The 13,724-nt window shown below is 43.9% G+C and overlaps 1 pseudogene; it reads left to right on the top strand.

Annotated features, from left to right (window-relative positions):
* LOC103372390 (B-cell receptor CD22-like) overlaps positions 1-13,724 on the top strand; it is a 15,144-nt pseudogene extending 1,420 nt beyond the window's left edge.

The following is a 13,724-nucleotide window of genomic DNA, read 5'->3' as shown; positions in this document are numbered from 1 at the left end:
TGTTGCATGGGCTGGCCCTTAGAGGGGATGGTGGTAGTTTGGGGCCCCCAAGGGGGGCTACATGCAGGCAGGGCACTGGTGGAACCTGGAGGTAAGGGGCCGCGGGGGACAGGCACCTCTCTCCCAGCAGCGTTCCCAGAGCCTATTATCCAGCCGGATTGAGAAGGTGATCAGGGTTGCGGATTCGTCACGGGAGGCTAACTCATCCTTAACAGTCTCGCTGAGGCCTCTTAGGTAGGCCCCCCCGGAGAGCCTTGTCGTTCCGCCCGCTCTCTGCCACCAGGGTGCGGAACTCTGCAGAACTTCAGGGATCTTGGTGGAGTGAGAGGATTCAGCGGCCTGCGTCCTTTCCCCGAACTGGGTGGTTGAAAACGTTCCTCATCTCCTGGGTGAAGACCTCGTAGGAACTGCAGTGGTCTGCCTGCACCTCCCAGACCACCAATCCCGAATCGAGAGCCTCTCCCTCAAGAAAACTAAGCAGGTAGGCTATGCGGGCGCGGTCAGAAGTGTATGCAAGGGAACACCAGAGAAACTTGCATGAGGAATACTCGGCACACCCCTAAATTTCCATCATTGTGCTCAGGGACGGGAACGGATGGCTCACGCCCTGCCAGGGAAGAGCCCAGACTAGCAGCCGCTGGCCAAGGGGCGGAAACAGAAGGCTGTGAAACAACTGGGTGATCAGTGCTGATAATTTGGCCATCTGACCAATGAGTAAGCTGATCTGGGATAGCATGGTCTGATTATTCTCAGTCAGGCTTCTAAGCACTTTGTCATGGTGGCCTAACAGCGCCCCCTACCAGTAGTCAGTATCAGCTGATGCTAGCTGCTCATCTTCTGCAAACTCTCCTGGCATTCTTTTCTTTTTTCTGAACCTTCTCTCAGGAAGGGCAGTCTGCACTACCAGATCACACTCTTCCTCCTCTTGCAACTTTCCATTAACCCACTTCACAAACTCATCAGCTGCACACTGAACTCCTTCAAAGTCCTTAGCACACTCCCCAAGACCCTCCTCTGTCCCCTCAATCAAACGTTGAGTTGTGACGATATCCATTCCCCTTGTCTGTAAGTATTTTGAAAGGGGGGATGTTTGCTCAGAAATGCAAAGGAAAATTTGAGCAGTGAGCGCTGTCTCATACCTCAAAAGGCCTTCCATGAATCCCTTAGCCTTGGCCCTCACAGTTGGCTGTTGTGCTCTGTCATCTACTATGGTGTGTAAAGTCATAAGCACTTCAACAAACAAGGCTCCTTGAGGATTGCCAAAGCATCCAAACACTTTACTTAGTGCCTGATCCTTAGCCCACCACCTGGTTGGCTCTATTGGGCTAAATCGTCTGTGATGCTTGTCCTGACTCATCTCTTCCCACCTCTGCATGTAATTGTATGACTCTCTTAGGAAAACTGCTATATCATTAACAGCGAAAAGAGGGATGCACTTTCCACAACACTGCTGTTGTGTCAGCCAGTACAAGATTCAAAAGGTGTGCATCTTTACATCACATACGCGACCTGTGTTTACATTTGGAAACAGCGTGGACGCCCTCAGAACTGTGTTGTCTCTTGTCCAGGCCCAGATAACGCTCCACATACAATAACACAGGCATAGGATGATGTTAAGGACGGTTATTTTCCGCTACCTTGCCATTCCACGTCACCAAAACCCTGCTACGTGTGGACAAGGCCTCACAGTCCACCATAGTCATCAATCTTTCATGAATGACGTCGGTTACAGATCTTAGGATGATGGAGCACTGGTCTTTGCTGCTGATATCTTGTGTGGTCTCAATTTGGACTGAAAACATGCCAGCTTGTCTTACTTCTCTGCCTATAACTGCCTTTATCAGTTGGCTGATGATGTTCACAACTTTATTGAATGTGTCTTTTGACAGCAGTGTAGCTAGAGACTCTTTCCACTTTCCTGCTGCCCTTTGCAAGTGTTTACATGCTATTGTAGGCAAATGTCATATCTACTCAAAAGTAGAATCAACTCTACGGCATTGCCATGATTAACAGCAGTGTTTTCTAGGCTGTAACCTGCCTCCTCTCCATCTCCCATGTAGCTAAGGCCACATTTGCCGATAACTTTAACGTCCACTATGCGCTCCATCACCTGACGTTTCTCCCTCATTTGCACGCAATGACATTTGGTTGCCAGTCAAGCTTTTACGTCCACCTTTTGTCCGTTCAGAGAGTAAGCATCTGCCCTATCTCTGTGTGTCTTCCACTATCCTTTGGTGAATGTGTTTCCAGTCTTTCATGCCGCCCCTTTGTGAAAGCACCTTCACTAACCGCAGGGGCAAATGCCAGACAAACAGAACAGTACAGAGACTGATTTATTATTTTTTTTCACAGTAAGTCAGCCACTTGCGGTTGGTTCCATCTTTGCTATTGAAAACTTTTGGTATAGCAATATTAGGGGTTTGATGAGGATTGTAAGAAAAAGAAATGTATGTATGTCCTGTGACTGAGGGCGAGCAAAGTAATCAAAACTATCAACAGACTCATCTTCATCTGTCTCATTCCTAACTGGTGCTTCAGGGTTCTGCTGCCTCTGTAATTCCTCCAGTTTCCCAAGACTCACCTGCACCTGTATCATAATGAAAAATAATGATCTGTAAGGCTTTGGCACATTTGATTTGGAAAACACATCCAGACTTAACCAATTAATGGCAAAACATACAGGCTTATTTAATTTTACGTTCAATCCCCTCATCACGACTGGCTCCTGGCTCTGCTTCTGACCCTAAATCACATTTTAAAAATGACTCTCAACACAAATCTCCCCTTTTTTACAAAGCCTTCGGATCAATTCCGGTCAGTTTCATTAATGTAGTGCTGAGTCATCTAGCATCTCAGGTACTTTTCATATAGATCAGGTCTGAGGGAACCTACGTCAGGCGGAGCAGGTAGGAGCTTCGGGCGGCGCTGATGGCTCCGGGACGTCTGGGAATCTCCACTGATGCACGGCGGATGACGTCCTTGACTGAGGCAGGGAGACAGGCAGGCAGGCAGACAGGCAGGAGACCAGAGGTAACCGGTGGAAAACTGTGGGCAGAGGAAGGCAGAATTAATCCAATGCTGAGACACGGAGTCTGCAAACAAAGTGAGCCGAATGAACTGACTGAGTTGCCTAAGAGTGACAGGTAGCGTGAGAGAGGGAAAGAGGTGAAGGTGGAGGCTGAGGCCGGGGTCCTGACAGGAGATCGGAAACCCTGGCAGCTTTTTAAACATATATGATACCAGTGGTGGGCCATGCAGTTTACTTCTAGGCCTTCAGTGGTGTCCTACCTGGATCAAACCACCTCTTCATCATGACGCCACGACTATAGAAACCATCAGTATTATGCAGAAAGGCAGCGTAACAGGACGTTGCACCGCAGACTGGTGTCTCATGTAGTGAGAATGAATGCCATCACTAAAGCAAGAAACCCATTAAAACAATTCAACAAGTCTCCTTTTACTGCAGCCACAGCTGGATCGCATACATCACAATTTACTTTAGCAGACACTTTTATCCAAAGAGACGTTCATTTGAGAGTAGATCACATTCATACATCAATGGCAACAGATCTGCCATGCAAGGTGCTGCCTGCCATTGGGAGCAAGTTCAGGTTCACTTTGATCGTGGAGGGGTGGGGAATCGAACCACCGACCTTGCTGATTAGAGGACAACCCGCTTTACCACCTGAGCCGCAGCCACCCATATTACATCTAGCAGGAGCATCAATATCAACCAGATAAAATGACAAAAATATATATTTTACCAAAACTTCTGATTATTTGAACACAACTCTTTGAATCACTCTGTTGAGCAGCTAATCTGTGCGTTTCACTTCCAACAATTAGTCCTGTTTTATCTCCATGGAGGCTGATGCTGAAAGTCGGGTCTGTCCGGTCGTGTTTCTGGCATAAGTTTTAATTCAGGGCTGAGAATGTCTGCTTACCTTAAAACCTTAAAAAAACAAAACAAAAAAAAGCACAATACTTTTACAGTAAAGTTTTAACTTGTGCAGGTCGCTACAGATACGAACCGCTAGCTGTGGCTGAGCTCTCTGACCAATCAGAGGACGTGAAAGTGCCATCGTAGGCCAGCTAGCTGGTCCTGGGACCACCAACTCTCAATCTGATTGGTTAAAGCAACAGTTTCATCACAATGCATTTTAAGCTTCAGGGGCCTGTGCTTTTGATTCAGATTTCTTTGACCCTCGGCAGCACATGATGGCTGAAATATGAAATGAAGAGAATAGACTGCTGGGAATAATGTAAAAAGATTAATGGGAAAATATTAAGTCAGTGATTCTGGTAGAGTTCAGGCCAGCAGAGAAGGCCTCGGTGGCCCTGACGGCACACCACTGCATGATAGGATATTTATTTTCAATTAATATTAACTGAAAATAACTGCTACCTCTAATACAAATGTAATATTTATTGATACTTGCATTTGAACTTGTTAGGTATGTTATTCTTGTCTCTACTTATCTTACCGATACGTGACAGAAATGTAGCGAAACTGGCACATTGGCTCATATTACTCAGAATAATAACATTACATTTGTAGTTACTGTAAAATGTAAACGTTGTGCGAGTCGCTCGGAAAACAGCTGAAACGTAGATAGAGGAGTAAAAAAAAGAAAAAAACCCCCGTTGGGCTGAACGCCACTCCCCAGACGCATCTTACAACAGCTGAGTGTGTCGTCCAGACAGCAGCAGTCTGACATGACTCACTTGTTGGAGAACAACCACTGACCCTTCAATGCTGGTAAAACCCTGATTTGTACCTTTTATAACAACCACTGACTCATTTATTGGTTTATAATTTGACAGCTCAGAGTGTTCACATCCCAAATGTGCTCTTTTCTTTCTTTCTTTCTTATTTTCTTCTTTTTTACCAGATAAGAAAGACGTTGTATGCTGAACATCTTTATTGGCTTTAAGGTAAGACTCAAGTTTCAAAAAAACTTAGATGATTGCTTCACTGTAAAATGTTACTACTTATATAATAAAGCAAAAAATAAAAATTACTAATTGGAAACGCAACGCCTAATTTTTAAAAAAAGCTTCCAGTGCATCAAATTCATCCCGTTATGTGAGAACAATCTTGAAATCCGTCTGACATATTCACTATTTTCCAGACTTGCATGCTTTTACTAAATTCACTGCTAAATTTAAAACTATTGTACTTCCTTGTACATTTTCTCTTCTCTATTGCTGTATTGGCTCCGTTACACAATACTTAAACTCTGCTTGGAGCTAGAGGGACAAGAATATGTTTATTGCTGCTGTGTTCAGGTTTTTAAATGACTAATATCCTCATTTTGGTCTCGAAGTCTTTATCTGTATGCAGTTTTATGAGGCTTTCCTTTACAGTGGCGAGACAATTTGCCCTTTCTCATCGTAAAACCAACTATGTTAATATTATACTTTACTGTAAGTTCATATATTAATGTTTAAAGAGCAATTGAATTTTACCACAAATAATTTCACCTATACATAGTTTTATTTTACTCTTAACAGACCAGAATTTCATTGTAGTATTGATACTTTCACCCGGATTACATACGAGAGAGCTCCTTGCGAGCCTTGAATAACCTCTAATCGAAAACAACTTAAAGCAACAGCAATCTCAAGAAACATCAGGTTGTGTTTTCTCAAGATTTATTTTTCCTTTATCTTGATTGCTCCTAAACAGCTAAGCAGGGAAAAATAATTGAATTTTGTCCGTCCAGTATCGCTCTCTTGGATCGTGAACGTGGCAGAAAAGCATGACAGGTGCTGTGAAGGTTTTCTTCATATGCTGTCTGCTTCAAGGTAAGTGATTTTACAGTCAGAAGTGTTTTATTTACGGTTACATTTATGCAAAAAATCTGAATTTTGGAGCAATTCGTTATCCCTTCAATAATTTTTAGGAGCATTTTAAGACAGTTTGTGGCTCTGATGTGTTGTTGGAATACTTGCTGCTGCTGTTTCACCTCAGGTGGCTTGTGCCAAACCTTTGACATCATCATGCCGCAGAAAGTAGAGGCACTGAGCGGATCCTGTGTGAGCATCCCCTGCAGATTCACGGTGCCCGTAGCGTGGGAGTCGAGCTTGGATGATACGTGTAAAGCCGTATGGAAGAGAGGCTGGAGCCGAACACGGGTGTTTGATTCCAGCCTCAACGGGAGCCTAAACGTTCTGCAAGGAAATCTTACTGGGAACGTGCGAGACAAAGACTGCACCACCATCTTCAACAACATGCCATCGAACCACAATGACAACTACTACTTCAGGGCGGAGTGCGACAACTCGTTCAAGTACAACTTTGCGGCAGGTGTCCTCATCTCAGCTAAAGGTTTGTTGCATCCTCACGTAGATGTGAACCCACAGCTTTGGGAATCTTTTAGTTATTCTTCTCCTTATTGTCTTCCTCTCCAGATTCCCTGCCCAAACCTGCCATAAGTCCATCCAAGGTGGAGGTAGAAGAAGGGACTGAAGTGATCTTAAACTGCTCCACTGTTGCTCCCTGTCCCGCTCTCCCCCCGGTTCTGACATGGTCGCCCAGTGTAGGTGACATCGTGGAGGACGTGGACGGTGCCAATACCTCGTCCGTGATGAAATTCATCGCTTCTCACCGGCACAACGGACTGAACTTCACCTGCACCTCTCTGTACCGTCGACAGGCCGGAAACAGTGACCTTCAGTTTGAAAATAGTTTGACTCTAAGCGTTTTTTGTAAGTGTGCTTTTGGTTATTTCTAATCTTTTTATTGTGTTGGGTGTCATTTAAAGTCATGCCATGTGGTCTGATTTGTGTCATCTGGTGCTAAAGGTTGGAAAACATCTAATTGTGTCGTCATTTAGATCAAAATGCATTAATTGAGATATTTTTTAACCTTTAAAATAACAAACTTCATGATTTATTAGAAAGTGAGAACCACTTACTAACATTGGTGCAAGGAGTTGTTTTTGTTGACAATATTAGCACCCCTTCCTACTAACATGGTTTACTGATTACAGACTTAATAAATGCTTTATTAACATGACTCCAGAAAGTTACCACTCCTAGCCAGGAAATAGTTCTGCAGGTTCCCGCCTTTAAAACACAACATGAGATTTTTTACACTTTGATTTCGTGCTGATTCCACACACAACATATACATTTTTTGTGAGTTTTAAATGTGCTGGTCTGTGGATTTGATTACCTTTTTAAAAGGCCAGTACAGATGAGTCCTTCTGTTTCCAGTCTTGGTACAAAGCTACGCTAACTGTGTCTTTGCTGTACCGTCATATATTTATTGTACGGACACACAAGTGGTGTTTAGCTTCATGTTTTACCCTCAGAAAGCCAAAAGGAATTAATAAACAAATCATATTAGCATGAATGTGGGCTTCTGTGTAATAAGAAAAAAATGCATTCTGTGCTTCCTCATAATCTAAATTTAAACCTCCACAGTAAATTGGCTTTGGATGTGAATGTGAGTGTTTGTTTGGTGAGCCTTTATCTGGTAGAGAGACATTGTTAAAGTAATGAAAGTTTAAAGCTGCAGAAATCTTTCCCTTTTACATCAACAATGGCTCAGATGACTGTGTTTAATGGGAACGGAGTTGCTCGTAAAGGCAAACCATGGCAGAGAATTACCACTTTACTCAGTTTTCCATCCATCCATCCATCATCTATACACCGCTTAATCCTCACGAGGGTCGTGGGGGGCTGGAGTCTATCCCAGCTGACTCAGGGTGAAGGCAGGTTCACCTGGATAGGTCACCAGTCTATCACAGGGCTACACTCAGAGACAGACAACCAGCACACTCACATTCACACCTACGGACAATTTAGAATCACCAATTAACCTCAACATGTTTTTGGACTGTGTGGGAGGAAGCCGGAGAACCCGGAGAGAACCCACGCTGCACGGGGAGAACATGCAAACTCCATGCAGAAAGATTCCGGTGCCCCCACCGGGACGCGAACCGGCGACCTTCTTGCTGCGAGGCAACAGCGCTAACCAACCCTGCAGCCCTTACTCAGTTTTCCTTCAGCTTATTTTGCTTTGCTTTTGTGGCTTAAAACTACATTGACCACTTACAAATTGACATATACAACAGTTAGTGATTAGCAAGTAAGCATATCGAAGAGAAACATATATTTCCTTCAGGAGTTGGTGGAGACCAAAGCATTTCTATTTCAAATTTCTCCTCCAGATTCGCCAGATAACACAACCCTCACCTACTTCACTCCTGTGAAGGAGGGCGATTCAGTGACGATGAACTGCGACTCAAGCGCAAATCCAGCCGTGAGCAATTACACCTGGTTCAAAGTGAACGGAGGGCAGGCGACCGCAGTGGGATCGCAGCAGGAACTTAAAATCCCAGTCTCCCGAGACGCCAGCAAATTTTACTGCAAAGCCACTAACGCATACGGAACCCAGGAAACCGGCGTCGCTGAGGTAGAGGTTCTGTGTAAGTCAGAGCGCAACATTAAACATGATGATAAATACTGGTCAGCAACATGGATGGGACCCACACTTGTTTGCTTTTCCAGTCTCTCCCAAGGGCACGGCTGTAAAAGTTGTCAGTGGACCGGTCCTGGAAGGCCGCTCAGTTTCTCTGTTCTGTAGCAGCGCCTCCCACCCTCCAGTGAGCTCCTACGCCTGGTACAGAGACGGTGAACTGGTTTTGGAGTTTGGAGACACCCTAGTTGTTGACGACGTCGACCTCAGCCATAATTTCGTCTACAGCTGTAAAGCAAAAAGTGACCTGGGAGAAGAAACGTCGGCAGTCCTTCAGCTGGACGTTCAGTGTAAGTTCATTTAACACTGACAACAAACAGCAGGACTGTATGTTTCCAGTGGGTTTTTTTTTTTTTTTCAGTCTACTGAATGTGACTCTACTGTACATCCAGCTGTGCTCACCCAAACATGGTCCTGGGCCAAGATTCACTCACGGGGCAACACGAGTGTCTGGGCCAAGGGACAGTAACGCATTGTCATGTTGCGTGACGACCTCCAAATCCTTTCTGTGTCAGTGGTCCATCATGACTGAGCTCCGCTGTGTCCACACATGTGCCAGCGGGTTAATTCATGTGTAGACGGTTTGTTCACTCATCAAGATGTCATGGCCAAACATAGAAAACGACAATGTTGTCACAGTTTCATGAAGAGACGACGGAAGATTATAGATGAATTTGATGTTGACTGTGGCAAACCTCGGTGGTGTCAGTTGTGTGTCCGCAGCTCCCTCAGTCCACAGTCTGTATAGTAACACAAAAAGAGTACAGAAACGTTTCTTTTGCTGTTTGCTTTCAAAATTAAAACATACTCCAGCTTCCGTAGTTATTTCAGCGTCAGTAAAAAGGATGGTCAAAATGTTCAGATAGGAAATGTATCACAACTGGTGGAAGGGCAAAATATTTTCTTTTTTGGCCCACGACTAAGAGCTTGATCCATTTCTTGGTTCGTATTTGCTGGTTTTGAGCTTTCCAACACATCACATGATCTTCATCAGCAGATGCAGTTGCCACAGAATTGTAAATGTTCTGTACTCATTTTTTTCTTAATGCCGTTTTTGGTCCGTGTCGCCTTAAAATTTAAGATTCACAGCTCATTTGTGAACTCGGCAGCAGCAGGTGAGAAAATCTGAAATTGCAGTTCAGTGCTGCAGTTGCTGCAAAAGACGTTTATCACCACGCGTGGCTGTTTTTGTACGATCTGCATGTATGCTGCAAGCACGCTTCCATAAACTGGCAATAAAAACAGAGCATTTGTTTCATTTTAAAGTCAACAAAAAAAGGAAAATGTGAAAATTATATTAATTTGAAAACAAACATTTGGTTTTTGCTGTGGGCTGCAAGGTGGACGGTGGTTAGCATCGTTGACTCGCAGCAAGAAGGTCGCCGGTTCGCATCCTGGTGAGGACACCCGGGATCTTTCTTCGTGGAGTTTGCATGTTCTCCCCGTGCAGCGTGGGTTCTCTCCGGGTTCTCCGGCTTCCTACCACAAGGTCCAAAAACATGTTGAGGTTCATTGGTGATTCTAAATTGTCCGTAGGTGTGAATGTGAGTGTGCTTGGTTGTCTGTCTCTAAGTGTAGCCCTGTGATAGACTGGTGACCTGTCCAGGGTGTCTCCTGCCTTCACCCTGAGTCAGCTGGGATAGACTCCAGCCCCCCGTGACCCGAGTGAGAATTAAGTGGTGTATAGAAAATGGATGGATGGATGTTTTTGCTGTATGGCAAATTAGAAGAAGAAGCTTTATTGTCATTGTACAAAAATACAACAAAATTTAGTTTGGCATCATCTTTGTAGCAGCTAATATTGTTAAAAGGTGACATAAATTATAAAATAGTAATAAAATAAATGCTCTATTAAAAGTGCAAAAGAGCATTTGTTAGAATGTAAACTGGGAGTGTTATGGTTCCTGCAGCAGTCTCATCACAAAAAAACTGTTTTAGTCTGTTGATTAAAATAAAAAAAAGACTATAAATTATATCATAAAATTATGACATTAAAGGAAAGCAAGAAATGATTCATATCTACAGCCACAAGCAATCCAAAGATTTTATGTTTTTCAAAGGTTAAATCTGCGTTCCACACAAATAAGAAGCAGCAATAACAGGAAGACTGGTTTCTTTCAGATCCCCCAAAGAACACCTCGATGTCCTCTGACATCTCCGGTCCGCTGCAGGAGGGCAGCTCGGTGACTCTGACCTGCGCAACCATCGCCAATCCAGCAGTGGTCAACTTCACCTGGTTCAGAGTCGACGGAGGAGAGGAGGAGGTGGTCGGCACTGGGTCAAACTTCACCTTTAACGCGACCAAACTCTCAGAGGCTCAGTACTACTGTGAAGCTCAGAATGTCCACGGAACCGAGAGTTCTGAGCCGACCAGTTTAAATATCACATGTAAGATTTGTTGTTTTATTATTATTATTATTATTATTTGTATGCTTTTCCTCTCTCCAAGGCTGTGACCAAGCCTTCACAAATAACAAATTCTCTGCCTCAGTTGCTGCACAGATCCTGCCTTCTTCTAGCTGCGTCAAGATTTTATCCCAGGTCCGATGTGCCTGCGACAGCCAGGGGAACCCACCTCCCTCCCTGGTTTGGGAGCTGGCTGGGGAGCCCGTCAATCGCTCCTCCGACATCTCGGTCCGGGTGCTGACTCTGGGGAGCATGATCACGAGGAGCCTCATCACCCTGCACCGTCTGGGGGATGCCACGCCCTCTCTAGTGTGCGTCAGTGCCAACCCACTGGGCGGGGACAGCGTTGCTTTCAACGTGTCCGCCAGTGAAACCCAGCTAGGTAGAGGAGTCTGACAGATGCTGCATTTATGTTCAGCTTTTCTGTTGGCTTTTACTGACCGATGGTGGTTTGTGTGAACGTTTGCAGGCATCGACGGCCCGTCTCTGGGCATCGGCATCGCAGTGGGACTGCTGATAATGCTGCTGATTTGCGTCCCACTGCTGATATTCTTGTGGAGGTGAGAACAGGCAGCTAACACTCTGTTGACAGACATTTTGAGAAACTGGTTACGAAGCAGAGGCGCGTTTTGAGGTTTGACTCAAACATTAACTGGCAACCAATAGCAAGCCTTGAACACTGTAAAAGAGACAGTTTGCTTGTTCAGTTGTTTGTGGATGTTTGAGCTTCAAAGTGAGTTCAACACTAAAAACACAGGTTCAAATGACAGAATATTATTTCTAAATGCTCACCTTGAGTTTGAGATGTGTATGAGATGCACAACAACTACAGAAGCCAATCGAGTCTGATATGCAACTTGTGTTCGGTATGCAGTTAAAACCCTCAAATGTCAGTGTATATGTGTATTTTTTAATGAGCATAGCAGTCAAACCTTTGAAATAAACAACATGTGCATACTTGAGAAAACCTGGATATTTATTTCAGAGAGGAGGAGCAAAAGTAAATTTCACATTCTGTAAAAAAAATACATTATCCACACTTATTATTCACAGCAAAGTGTTTTAATATGTCTGAATGTCTGATCTTTAATGAAAATGACACAAAACTATGCATATGATCAAGACTCTCTGTGTTGGCTTTAGGAAATGGAAAGGCACCCTAGACCAGGGAAAGGCAAACACTTCAGAGGCCACCAATGAGGTGAGTTTATATATATTTTTTTTACTTTAAGGCAGACATATATATATTTTTCCAATGGGCTAAAGATGTGTAAGAACAGGAACCTCTGTGGCAGCTCGAGTGGGCTTTTGATCCTCCTGTCTGGATGCCAGTGCGTCCTTGAGCTGAGCCTAGGGTTGCGCTATGAAGCAATGTTGTTGGGTTAGTGAGGTATACTGAGCCCCAAGTCAGAGTTTTCAATCTCATGAAGGTGGCTGTCTTTTAACTTGATCACCATGTTGGAGGTTTTTATGTAGAGTTTGGGATGTAACTCGACCACCGCTTTGCCAGTTCTTTACCTGACGGTATTCAGTCTGAGCGATTCATATTCTTAGATGAGGGAATACGTCACATATGCAAATGGAGTAGCATCAAAATTGTATGCATTGCGTTGCCACGGGAACCTATATGCACTCAGTTGGTGATGCAAACAATGCTCAAGTGTTTTTATGTTTGGTCCTGATTTGCAGATAATAGAACACAGAGAAGAAAATGTTATGAAGTTTAAAGGTTAAGATCTCTGTTGTGCAGCTCTCATGTTAGAAAAGAGAGTCATAAAATACATGCATTAGTTTACACGATCAACAGATTTCTACTAGCGTTCCTCATTCCTTTCACAGCAGCAGAGCTTTTTGTTGTATTGTTTTCTTTATATTCTTCATAGTTCTCCTTTATAACAAACTTTTCCTCTTGACTGGAATAGACGGCCTTTGATTGGTCCATTTTGTGCAGATGAAACGTCAAATCGGGAGTCCACACAGAGCCTAATTAAGAAAACCTAGAGAAAGTTGAAAACCACTGCCCATTATTTTACTGATTAGATTTAGGACAAAGAAAGCCTGGATATGTCAAACTTGCTTCCCTTCTGGTAGATGCTGGGTAATAGTAGATTTAAGAATAAACAGACTGTAACGCTGTGGTACTTTTGTTGTTGGTAATATTTGACTCAAGTCCTGTCTGCGAGCTAACATGATGACATGTTGGTAATACATTTGTTTCCCTGCATTTTTAAGTGTTTTTATTTTTTAAAACATGTGTTATTGGAGTAGTTCCAAGTCGATAAAGCGAACTCATGCTTTTCTTCTGTTTCTGAAGCCGATTACTCTGGTTTTCTATAAACCAACTCCTCACAAGTGGATGTGATTTGTGCCAATAAGGTAACTCTGGAGGAGGGAGGAGGAAACAAGGCTGGCTAAAACTCCAGGCTGGTTCAGATGGTAAGCTTGTGGAAGGTGAGCTCAAAAGGCCCGACTGCAAAATCGGCTGAGTCAGCTGAGATCCGCCTGCACAGCAAAGGAAGTAACGGAGGAGATGCAAAGGTAGAAGAAACACCAGCAGATACTCATTTAGGACAAGATGCCAATAATCGAAGGGGACGGGTGACTGAAACGGTGATTGCTTAACTTTATAGTAGAAACACGGGATTGTGGACTTTGTTATGTTTAGTTTTTAGCTGTCACGAGATGCCCGACTGGGAATTCTGAGCAGAAAATGTTTTAAAGCGTGTGGACGACATCTTACTTCAGATAAATGCTACACAAATGTGGTTTCCAGTCCTGGTTTTGACTGTTGACTCTGTTACCCCTTTTCCACCAAGAAGAACCAGGTGCT

Source organism: Stegastes partitus, unplaced genomic scaffold (genome assembly GCF_000690725.1).
Source record: "Stegastes partitus isolate 25-593 unplaced genomic scaffold, Stegastes_partitus-1.0.2 Scaffold1747, whole genome shotgun sequence".
Lineage (NCBI taxonomy): Eukaryota > Metazoa > Chordata > Actinopteri > Pomacentridae > Stegastes > Stegastes partitus.
The sequence above is the reverse complement of the archived record's forward strand: the minus strand, read 5'-3'. Positions and strand labels throughout refer to the sequence as shown.